The 12,156-nt window shown below is 37.2% G+C and overlaps 1 protein-coding gene across 1 annotated transcript in view; it reads left to right on the forward strand.

Annotated features, from left to right (window-relative positions):
- Positions 1-12,156, forward strand: part of ctnna2 (catenin (cadherin-associated protein), alpha 2) — a 477,629-nt gene that overhangs the window by 352,939 nt on the left and 112,534 nt on the right. The window lies entirely within an intron of this gene.

The raw sequence follows: 12,156 nt of genomic DNA on the forward strand, positions 1-12,156 counted from the left end.
TAGGTCTATCTAATTGAGTGCAGAGGCATTTTCTTTCCTGGTTCAGTTGAAACACGCCCCTTAATCACAGCCCAATGGAGCAGTATCAGACTCACATTCAGACTAGAATCTGAGTATGACGACGTCAGGCGCTTAGCGCTAGTCCAGTAAACATTATTTGCTGGACAGATGCTGAATCTACTGCATTTGTTTGCAGTATAAAATACAAACTTTATTTGATTTTTGTTTAGTCATTTTTTGTATGCAATCTCAAGCCAAACAAGCCAAGATTTACTTTATTTTTTACTTTATATACAAAGAACTACATACTGTAATTAGTTTGCAAATATTTGCAAGTTACTATTCTATAAAAATCTCAGTAATGCAATAATAACTGTCCCCCTTTCTTCCGTGTTATTTTATTTTTCTGTCCCATCTCCATTACACACTACCATTCAAAAGTCTGCTCACTATAGCTACATTTATTTGATCAAAAATACAGTAAAAGTAAACATACAATACAATTTTGAATTATTATTATTACAATTTAAAAAACTTTTTAATACAATTTTAATTTATTTCTGCAGTCTTCAGTGTATGATCCTCAGTGACAGTTGTGATTTTTGATTTTTATTTCATTATACCTTTTTTTAGGATTATAATAGAAAGTTCAAAAGAACAGCATTTATTTGTATATATAAAAAAAAGGTTTTCCCATTCTAAATATATTTACTGTCACTTATGATCAATTCAATGCATCCTTGTGAATTTTTTTTTTTTTTTTTTAATCCACCACAATTTTTTGTTGTGTTCAACCAGTAGTGCACCTGTCAAGGAAAATAGAAAAATCCAAAAAATGTTAACCAATTGAATCAACTTTTGCATCGTTTACAAGATTTAAACTCACTTTACAAAGATTTTCCGAAAGTCACTTATGTCTAAATCATCATATGTAGCTATTGACATTTGCCCATCATGTAGTGATTACAGATGTAGCCGATGATGGGAAGTATTCATTGTGCGATCTGTCGTACAAACCCACACACACTCTGCACAGTTGTCCCTTACCCACTCACACTCATCAAGTCAGAGCTGGGGTATAATTACACCTAAATACCCTTATTAAAATCATCTTTTCATCGCAGGACTTCAACTCATGCATTGGAAGACTCGCTCTTATGAAATCAGTGATTACGTCTGATAAAACACACAAGACAATGAAGGTGCTGTTTTGCTTTGCCTCCTCAAACAGCTGCTCTGTGACAGTTATGCTTTAAGCAGAAGGGTGAAACTATCGTCACCTCCATCGATTTTGCTCTCAATGTTGAAATCACAATATTCTCACTATTCTGCACCTCACGGCAATGCTTTACACAGCCCTATGAATTACAGCTCTGCAGCTGAATGGATCTTAATTATGATCTGACTTCCCATTATGTAGAGTAAACTTAGCATATCTCTCTCTTTCTCTCTCTCTCTCTCTCTCTCTCTCTCTCTCTCTCTCTCTCTCTCTCTCTCTCTCTCTCTCTCTCTCTCTCTCTCTCTGTTTGCACACAAAAAGTATTATCGTCGCTTAATAACATTAAGTTTTAACCACTGTAGTCACATTGACTATTTTAACAATGTCTTTACTACCTTGCAATTACGTTGCTGTCTTTTGAGGGATCAGAAAGCTCTCGGATTTCATCAAAAAAATCTTCATTTGTGTTCCAAAGATAAACAAAGGTCATCCGGGTTTGGAACGACACGAGGGTGAGTAATTAATGACAGAATTTCCATTTTTGGGTGAACTAACCCTTTAAGCAGTCAGTCTACTATTACTCTAACGAGAGTTAGTTGACATGTAGTTGCAAAGTTACTTCGTAAAATGGCTAAAGTGGGCCATCAAAATAAAGTGTTACCCTCATTGAACTACATTTCATTAAATCGGATTTGTCATAAATCAGAACAAAATTTTATTTTGTTTTTCTTATTTAAACAAGAAGGTGAAGATCATGTCAGCCTTTGAAAACTTCAATCTATGTTAATCTAGAGAGAATTTTACCAGACAAAAGCATCGATGTGTTTGTGAGTCATGTTATATATATATATATATATATATATATATATATATATATTAGGGGTGGGGGAAAAAAATCCATTCTTAGATGCATCACGATGCGGCCATGGACGATTCTGAATCGATGAATTGATTCTGAATTGTAATATTGACGGAACGCAAAAGACGGAACTCTAAAGCGGACGTACAGTGCGCTGACAGTCTGTGGTGTGCACATAACAGAGACGCGCACATAACAGAGACGCATTATGGCTGAGCGCCAAATTCGAATGGCACCCTCTTCGTTAAAAGCTAACGGATGGAAAATTGGCAATTTCATTGTTACCTATTTAGTATTTTTTGTATGAGAGCTGCTTTCTGTATTGTTTAGTTTTCACATCAATATGCTGTAAACCGATCTGTTATTCGTACGTTATACTGCCCTCCACAGTCACAGTGTGTATCAGTGCACTGCCAGTTACAAAAAGTTACATTTTGACTGTGCTCTCTGCAGATGTTCATTCACTTGTTTTGTATAAGCTGTTTTTGATTGTGGTATACAGCAAACATTTCAAGTTATAACTCTTTATTATTTAGTTGTGTATAAAAGCGAATTTGTATGTTACTAATTATTCAGAATATACGTAAGTCCACAAGCATTATGTTTGTATGAGAGCTGATGGTACATCATTCTATATTTTTTAACGAAAACTGTTTGTGATTTTGCTCCAGCAAAATGTTTTTTTGTCTGAAGGATTATATTGCTCATTGGAAATAACAGGAGGATGTTGGTTAGAAGTCTATTATTAAATGCTAGAGATTCAGAATATGCTGAAGTTTGTAATAATTTACTACAAGTATGCTGCTAGTACAGGCACACATTTATTTTCCTGTTGGTTCTTTGCAATGCTGGGACATATGCTGGCAAATGTAACCTTACAGTTGACTTGCCAAATCACTTCAATTTGTTTTTTTAATAAATATAATATAGGAAGTATTGGAAGTAAATTCATTATGAGTCATCATAAATACTTTGCTTGATAAGAAAGATGCATCGATAATCGTAACCCTCTGAATCGTAATCGAATCAAATTGTGAGGTGCCTAGAGATTCCCACACCTAATATATATATATATATATATATATATATATATATATATATATATATATATATATATATATATATTACAGTTTAATTACACTTGCATATACAAGGCTTTAAAGCTGCTAGACATGGACTGAAAGCTAAACTTTGAGTTGATTCCATGAGTTAAGGTTCAGATGTCAGCTGCAGAGCTCATTCTTGGCCACCAGCAGCCAAGAGAGTGTGATTGAACTGGTCTCTGTAAGAAGATACCATACTAGTAGAATGCTACAGACTTGCGTGTCAGTGTGCTTATGAGCATTTGCTTTCCATCGGGTGCACACTGCTCCTGTCTAATTAACATTTGGCCCAAGGGCTATGTGTTTGTTGATCTTAACATGTAGCTGCATTTTCAAGTTAAAAGTATGCAAAGATGACATGGTAGCTTATAAAAGCTAAAAATATATATGGTTTTAACAGTTGAATTAATACTACACTGTGAGTAGCACTGAGTAGTTATGCCTCCACTTCACGGATTTTAAAGAAGCGGATGGCTTTACTTGGGGCCCAGATAAACCTTTCCTCCTAGTGATAGGTAAATGACACATTAGCATTTGGCTCTGAAAGCAATAGGGGGTTGAGTAACGATGCTGCAGCATCTTGGGCTGGGCTCTGCAGACGTAAGCAGCCTCCATCTAACACTCTCTTTTGGCACCAGATCAAAGTGAACAGAAATTTGAATCTGAAATTCAATCTTCAAATGTAAGTTTAAACAAATCTAATAAAAGAGATGGTTCAGCCAGAAATTAAAATCATGTCATCATGTACTCACCCTGGTGTTGTTCCTACACTTTATGACTTCTGCAGACTAAAAAAAGGACATATTTTGAAGAATGTTTCAACTGTGTTTGTCCAGACTCTGTAAGTCAGTGGGATCCAAAACAACATTGGACTGCTTTGACTTCATTGTGTGTGCAAAATCGATCAATCAATCAATCAATCAATCAATCAATCAATCAATCAATCAATCAATCAATCAATCAATCAATCCACCGACCCGCCAACCCATCCATCCATCCACCCATCCATCCATCCATCCATCAATCCATCAATCAATCAATCATGGAATACATATGTTTATTTTTTTGGCTGAATTTAAATTCGAATTTAACTTTTGGCAGAAGTTTGATGCTGTCGTGTGAGAACAAGCAACAGCCGGCATTTTTCATCCTCCTGAGTGCCTCATCTTCTTAATCTCCTCACGTAAATGATTCGATTTCGATGGCTTACGTTTCTTCCCCACCGCAGAAACCACCACAGGTTCATCAATGCCATCAAAATTCTAATTTTTTTTGTTTGTTTGTTGATCACAAAGTACAAAGTAGATAAGGAAAACTAGGATGCCGGGTGTATTCAAAGCGCCGCCGTTACTGTTTACAATGCGTGGGAAGGTGCGCTGTGATTGGTTGAGTGGATGTATCGCATTCTGCAGAGAAGGGAGGCTGGCATTTGTCGCAGTTTGGAAAGAAAGGGAGAAAACATGACAGAATAACACAGTGGATATCACATTTTACGTAAAATTAAAAATTATTTTTCAATACCGACCAGATACACCTGATAAAGTCACACGGTTGAGTAGCTGATTAATAGTAATTTATTTAATAAATGCAACTGATGTTGGCATGAGAACTAAAAAAATAAGTTGGAAGAGGTCCAGTTGGCTGTTCCTGCTATGCTTATATCAGCCGTCTTTCCAAGGTATCATGTATTTCACAGGAGTCTAACTGTGATTTGTGTACCTGAAAGGTGTGAAATGCACTTCTCAATGGGATGCCTTGGGAAGGTGAGAGTTAGATTGGATCCAAGCTTGTTTGCTCTTTCCTTTAAATTTTGAAAAGGACAATCGATGAGACATTGAGAACTTATTTAAATTCATCTGACTGGATTCAATATGAAAATCTGTATATGCTTATCTTTTCCATTTCTGAATACAAGCTACCATATTTTTCAACTATTAGAAATTTATAAAACTGAATAATTTAGATATATATTTTTGGAGTTGCTGGCGTACACTTAGAATTCAATATATTAAAATATCAAAGATTCAGAGTGAAAATATTCAGTAATATGAAATTGCATTTTATTTCAAGCATCATGCCTTTGATGGCTTTTGAAAGGCAGTTTCTGTTGATCTGATGCCGTAGCCTCAATTTCCTCCCAATCTCATTCTCCGAAGTAAATACAGTGTACGATGAGTGAATGCCTGCACACAAACCAATGCCAAAAATACTGTATATGTGTAGTGGCGTCCAAAAGTCTGAGACCACAAGTGAAAAAGTATTTGAGACAGGCCAATTACATCTTCATTTTTTCTGCCTGTCTTCCATCTAGTAAAATGTTTGAGAGTGACGTGAAAAGCAAATGTATATGTTCACGGTGAGTCTTCTGTGAGCCTGCATGCTCATCAAGTTTGACTTTGACTCTATGCACCTCCTGCTGTGTTGCAAGATGTCGATTACTCGTTCAAGGCCATGATGTGTTTCAGTGTATAAGGTGTGTATATATCTGGTTTGCTGTGAATAAATGGTTACTTGAGCCTTGATATCTGTCCATTGTTCCTCAGTGTTCTCAGTTTCCCAGAAGACCATTGTAATATGGTGTGTAATACTATTTAAATTGGCATTTAAGTGGGGTGGGTTTGATAGCTGCATTCAGTGTGGAAAATGGTCTTTAAAGCATTCTTCTGGGGCATGCTTGTCTCCTACTCTTGATCGAAGCAATTTCTCCCCTTAATATGAAATAATGCTGTTTATAACTTGACTGACAAACACATAAGGAGTGGCAAAACGTGTTACCTCTAATGTCCAAACAGGGAGCAAGAAGGCAACAACAAATCAACAGTTCTGTGTTGAGGTGAAATGCATTTGTATCCATTAAATTATGCATTACATGCTTTAAATTATTAATTAAATGGTTAAAAAAAAAGCAAAATACAAGCATTTCAGTGGTCTCAGATGTCCAGATCCCATATATTGTGCTAGATTATGTTTATCCAGCAAATTTGAATAAAAAGAAAAATGGAATTTCATGTGACAAAATTCTAATTATTTTTGTTGTTAAACCATTGCACGCATAAACACTTTGTTAACTCTGTCCCTGCCATTGACGGAATTTCCTCTCATTTCTGAGACAACGTTTCCCCGTCATTGACAGACTTTTTTTTTGGTTGTGGGTGTTATTACTTATTTTCTGAATGAGTAAAGAATCTCCGGATCAAAACACCGCTTTAAAAATGCTGGCGGGAAAATAGTTAATAAGCTCTTTGCAGCTATAACAATCTGTTTTGGAGCAGTTTTGTCTGTCATTATCTGTGTTAAAGCTGCAGTCGGCAAGTCTGGCAGATTGAGTCGACTTAGCCAAAATTTTGAATGTTTACAACTCTCATGCCCCTCCCCCACTACCAACGAGCACCCGCCCACCGTCAGTGCATGTGTACCTGATTTTCTGTGAACGTGTCTGTCTCTTCAGCATCGATCAACACCATGGACTCGGAGGTAGGCTGCCCTGGCTAATCTACCCATAGATAGCAATAACCGAGGAATTGGAAGCTTGTTAGTAGGTTTTCTCTCCGCCATCACGCTTCGTACAATCTTCAGGCGAACTTCAGGCGTGTCGTGTGCATGTGATATTGTAACGTGCGCGAGAGAGGGGGGATCTGTGGCGTGTGCATGACCTGTGATTGACAGTCAGATCTCACACCCCCTGCGCTGATTGGACCCGATGATCCGGGAGCGGTGGATTTTTGCAAAACAAATAACAAGCTCCAGGTGGAGTTAGAAGCTCGGGTTTTTTTCTAAAACCACCTTATTTATGTTGTTCTGTCGGATTATAGTGTCAATTTCACTGAATATGATCAAAAAAATGTTGCCGACGGCCAATAAGTAACCAATAAGTAACAATAACATTGAAGTTTGTAACCTTCAGACACATCTTATCTAATAGTAATACAGCTAAATTAAAGCCAATGTTTGTATTGCTTTTTGACACCATATATATGTGTGTATTATCAGATGCTGGTGCAATATATTTACCCTCACAGCTGCAAATGTATTGGAGTGGGGTTGAAAACTTTATTTGGAGTTGTGTACATCTCAAACTCTGGAAAGAAGCAGAGGAGTGCGAATTATAGTTTGGTGAAAAGTCTGAAACAATTCTGAAACTCACTTTTTAGTCCTCATGTGTTTTTCCTTTTTACCTGTCCATGTCATCATTTCCATGAGAATCATACAGAGACTTCAAAGAGGGGAAATCCGTTGAGTTGCCTCTGGGTACTTCTGTTTCCTTCTGATTTCAGCTGAAAGACGCAAATTCAATGGTATTCTGTAACAATTTAGTTGTGGCCTTACCATGGTTGGTTAAGAATTGGCTCCCTTTCAATTCAGACTTTATAATTTGAAGTGAACCGTCCACACCTTACACAGTGTTTAATTGAAATTTGAATTAGACTTACTGAATTAGAATTACACTTATAATTAGAAATTAAACAATACGTTTTGTTATATTATTCCTATTTATTCCCTCATATTTAGTATACATTTTTGAAAACACTTTATTTTAAGGTGACGTAGTTACACGTTACTACATGTACTTACTATAGTAGTAACAGTCAATTATGCATAATTACAACTAACCCTAAGTACATGTAGGTAATATTACTCAGTACTTATTTGAGTAAGTACAATGTAACTACGTCACCTTAAAATGAAGTGTATCCAATGAAGTGTATTTTTTCAATGAACACTTTATTTCAAAAGTCCACTTTAGACATTCTACTAACCATAAGTAACTTTGCAACTACATGTCAACTACCAGTCATTTAGAGTATTAGTAGACTGTCTTCTTAATATTTGCTAACACTATTGTGATAGCCTCGCAACAGACATTCTACTATAAGTAACTTTGAAACTACATGTCAACTTATTCTCCTAACCCTAACCTAACAGTGAGTCTACTAATACTCTAATGAGAATTAGCTGACATGTAGTTGCAGAGTTGCTTATAGTTAGTAGAATGTCTAAAGTATACGTTAGAAATAAAGTGTAACCCCTTTTTCTTCATTCTTTTTTTTTTTTTTTTTTTTACATTATACGTATGTATTTTTCTTTTTCAGGCTTTTTTGCTACTGAATTCATGCTTTAGAATAACTTTATCTTGTAATTACGCAACACCTGCCATTTGCTTGACTATGAATTGTGCACCATCTGTTGCAAAACCAGTAAACTTTATTTCTTCTAACAATCCTGAAGGCCGTCTTTGTGAGACACCCTTGTGTTAGAGTCACATACAGATGATTGCCTTGTCATTGTGCACTAGTAGAACAAAGGGAAATGTCTTTAGATAGCGTCTTGTTCTGTTAGGTTTGCTGATTCTGAATTCCGTGGAGATTTTCTTGCCTCTTCATCCATTTTAAGAATATTGATTGAACTAGCCAATCTAACGTGAGCCAGCTTGCACTGCCTGTGTATTAATAACATCTAGGCGGAACTGGAGGACGGTTGCTTGGCAACGTGGTCATTAATTTTGAGCAATCTCATAACACTCAGGCTGAATACAACTGTTTCTGCTGTTTCAACTGTTGCCTCTGATTTGCAATTCTCTGGTCAGATGCCTCGCCTTTAGTCAGCATTGATGAAAGAATCCATTTCAGTATACAATGATGGAAAAGGTAATAAGTTAATTAATGTATCCCCATTTTTGAATCAGATATCCATTTTGAATCTTTTGTTGAATAATCTCTCTTTCAATCTCACTCTCTTTTTTCCAATTTCAATTTCAAAGCAATTTATTGGCATGATTGTTTCACATTCAGTATTCTCACGCAAGGAAAATAAAAATAATTAAGGAGGAAAATAAAATAAAGAGGAAATAAAAAAGTATATTATCACCCAAGTATATTCTCACCTAATTTGGCTCAAAGCAATGGTAAAGGTATCCACTTCTTTCTTTCTTTTATTTTTTCTTTTTCTTTTTTTCTCTTCAATAGATGAATGAGTGCCCTGGTTTGGAACTGATGTTTGTTGGATGTTTGTGAACTGATTTAGGGCTCTTCCCTTGAGTTTTAAGAGCTTTACGCTGTAATGTGTTAGAACAGCTTGATTTCAGATTTGTGCAGAGCTGTCTTACTCTCTCTCTCTCTTTGCTAAAAGGTAGAGTAGGGTTAGTGCTTGGCCCCCTAATTGCGCTCCATGGTGCCAAAAGAAAAAAAAATGCTGCTTTTAAAGATACCATTTGAAATGGCAGCACCGGTAAAGGTTATGATGGCTTCAGTATTCAGTATTCATTCTGTGGGTCATCTCCCAAATGAAAGCGGATAGCCTAATTAACAGTCTGCTTTGAATATCAATTCATGCCAGGCAAAAAAAAAAATAATCTTTGCACATGGATCATTATGTATCTAAAATAATGTCCATTCAGACTGATTCTGACCTTTAACCATTGTAAAAATACATTTTTATCTCACATTCTGCTTGCTTAATCTAAGTTGTCTGGGTTTTGGGTTTAATTTCACTGTTGATGAAAACATAATTTAAGTTAGACATAAGTTGAATTGTATGTATTAGCTTTAGGCTAATTTTATTTTATTTATTTATTTATTTATTTATTTTCATCCATCCATAGATGCATTTTTATAAAAATAAAAAAAGCACCACCACGGGAAAGAGAGATTCGGAGTAATTATTTTCATTATTTTGGGCCACTGTTCTTAATAAAGCACTTTAAATAGATCCCAAATGGCATCTTAAATGCCCCTGCACTGCACCATCATCTTGTCCTCTCATACACTTTTGTACACCATTGTATCATTTTCTAGTAAATTCTTGCAGGCATTTAGCTGTTTCAGTCCTGCTGTCCGTATTTAATGGGATACTGTTTGTGTTTGTACGGAGCCACAGCCTGCAGTCTTGCTGCTGAGAGAAAGAGAGAGAGAGAGAGAGAGAGAGAGGGAGAGACATATGGGACGTGTGTTGTCATCAACGGTGAGAGTTTCCTCTGACACTGACATACAGGAGCCAGCTGTGAGCTGTCTGGCAGATCGGACCTAGGGGAGACGGCCGCCACCGCTGCAAAATCTTTAATTACTCACTAACAAGAGGAACCGTCCTCGTTTCAACCTGAGCACATTTCACCCGCTCACTCTTGACAGGGGATAGTGAATCCTTTTTTTAGGACAACAACCACTGGAACAATCAGACAGGAAACAAACAGGGGCATTCAGATTATATGGTGCATAACACTCCTAAACTAGTCAGTCGTAGCCAGACTTTTCCCTCACGGCATCAAGTCTAGTCCACATCACAGCTTATTCTGGCTAATAACTGCCTATTTAGTCAGAATGAGATAGTCTGACCAACATATAAAGTGACCTTTTGTGTGGCCACTGGGGGCGGGGTTAATCTAAAAATGGATTATAGCACAACAGTTTTATATAAAACAATGAAAAATGCTGGGATTGTCTATAGACCTTGTGATTATTGTCCACCCAAACAAAGTTGTATGGTTTATTTCCCAGACCTTACTCAAAAACAAAGTGAAAATATGCAGTTCTGCTTGTTTACTTGCTACTAAGTTCCTCATATATATATATATATATTTTTTTTTTATATATATTTTTTTTTCAACAATTTGATGCCACTAACCTGAACAACTTTGGCAAATTCACTTATTTACTCTTTCTCTGAAGTGCTTTTTGAATCAACATGGCACCTTCTAAAGCTTCATGCAGATTGATAAATGATTGATAGAGAGATTTTTGTGCCTTTATTTCAGGAAGTTGCGTAAAGTCAGATTAGTCAGTGAATGTAGTTTCTATTGGAACTGTCTTTTTTTCCCTTGGCTCCCTCTCTAAATCAAAGATTAACTGCATGTCATAAGCATATTGTACCACACATCAAGTGTGTCATCTGGGGAGTTTAGTATTGTTAAGCACCTGTGAACTGATGATTTAGAAAGCATGACTCTGGTCAAATTTGTTCATTTCCCCTCTGCAGTTATACTGTCAAAAGATTGAATGAGAGGGTTTGAGACACAAAAATGCTATTGATTCATACTGTGAATATAACAGAGAATTGTAGACACTCAACTCTGTAAACCTCCGAACTGGAGTTAGTTTTATGTTAAGATTCAACATGCTAGTTGTGCAGCATTCAGAGTTGGTTGCAATTTTCAAATGGCTCCAGGCTATGGTGTCCTCTCGGCTTCATCAGATGGAGTTCTCTGCACCCCACAATGTGTCTTTTATATGGCTATAAAGGTTTAATCCCTGTCGTTTTAGGACTTGCCTGTGGCCAGCCATTTTTGTCGAGGAGAAATATAGCACAGAGGATTCTTTCATGTCAGTCTGTCTGCAAAATCTGCTACTGTGCTCAGTCTTTTTTATCGTTGGTCGTGTCCACTCTCTATTGTTACTTTATGAGGCACTTGCTTTATTCCATCCCTGCTGTGTCTACATTTAGAGGCACTTACAGGCAAAGCTGGATTAGTACCCTCAGGGGCCCCTGGGCACTGAAGCTCATGGGCCCCCCTTCCCTACCTGACAACCACACCCTCCAAAGGAGGCACCAGAATTTCAGTGGTGTTTTCGCAGAGATTTTAGCCGAAAATCACCGGGCGCGCTTCAATATGGCGGCCGCCAGCGGGCCACCGGTGACATCACAATCTCAGAAGATAATCACTCTTATTTTGGCAACGCGGAGACCCAGAGAGCTCAAATTCGGGTGAGGAATTCCTTCCTCAAAGTGAGAGTGGCGGGCCTTGGGGACACCCCCTACCGGATTGCCGTTCGCTGGGACCCCCGACTTTGAACGCCTATAACTCGGGCGAGTTGGACCTCGTGGATGGGCTCGTTCGAAAGGCCTCGTCCAGCACTACGATCGATTAGAGTTTGGGGAATATTGAGCAAGGGGCTTTCGAGATATACCTTTATAAATATAAGATATTTTCATTCACCTTTATATTTTTATATTAAAAAAAACTCCCATCACGGTGGCCCCCTCTG

The sequence above is a fragment of the Squalius cephalus genome (assembly GCF_949319135.1).
Source record: "Squalius cephalus genome assembly, chromosome: 2".
NCBI classification, from domain to species: domain Eukaryota; kingdom Metazoa; phylum Chordata; class Actinopteri; order Cypriniformes; family Leuciscidae; genus Squalius; species Squalius cephalus.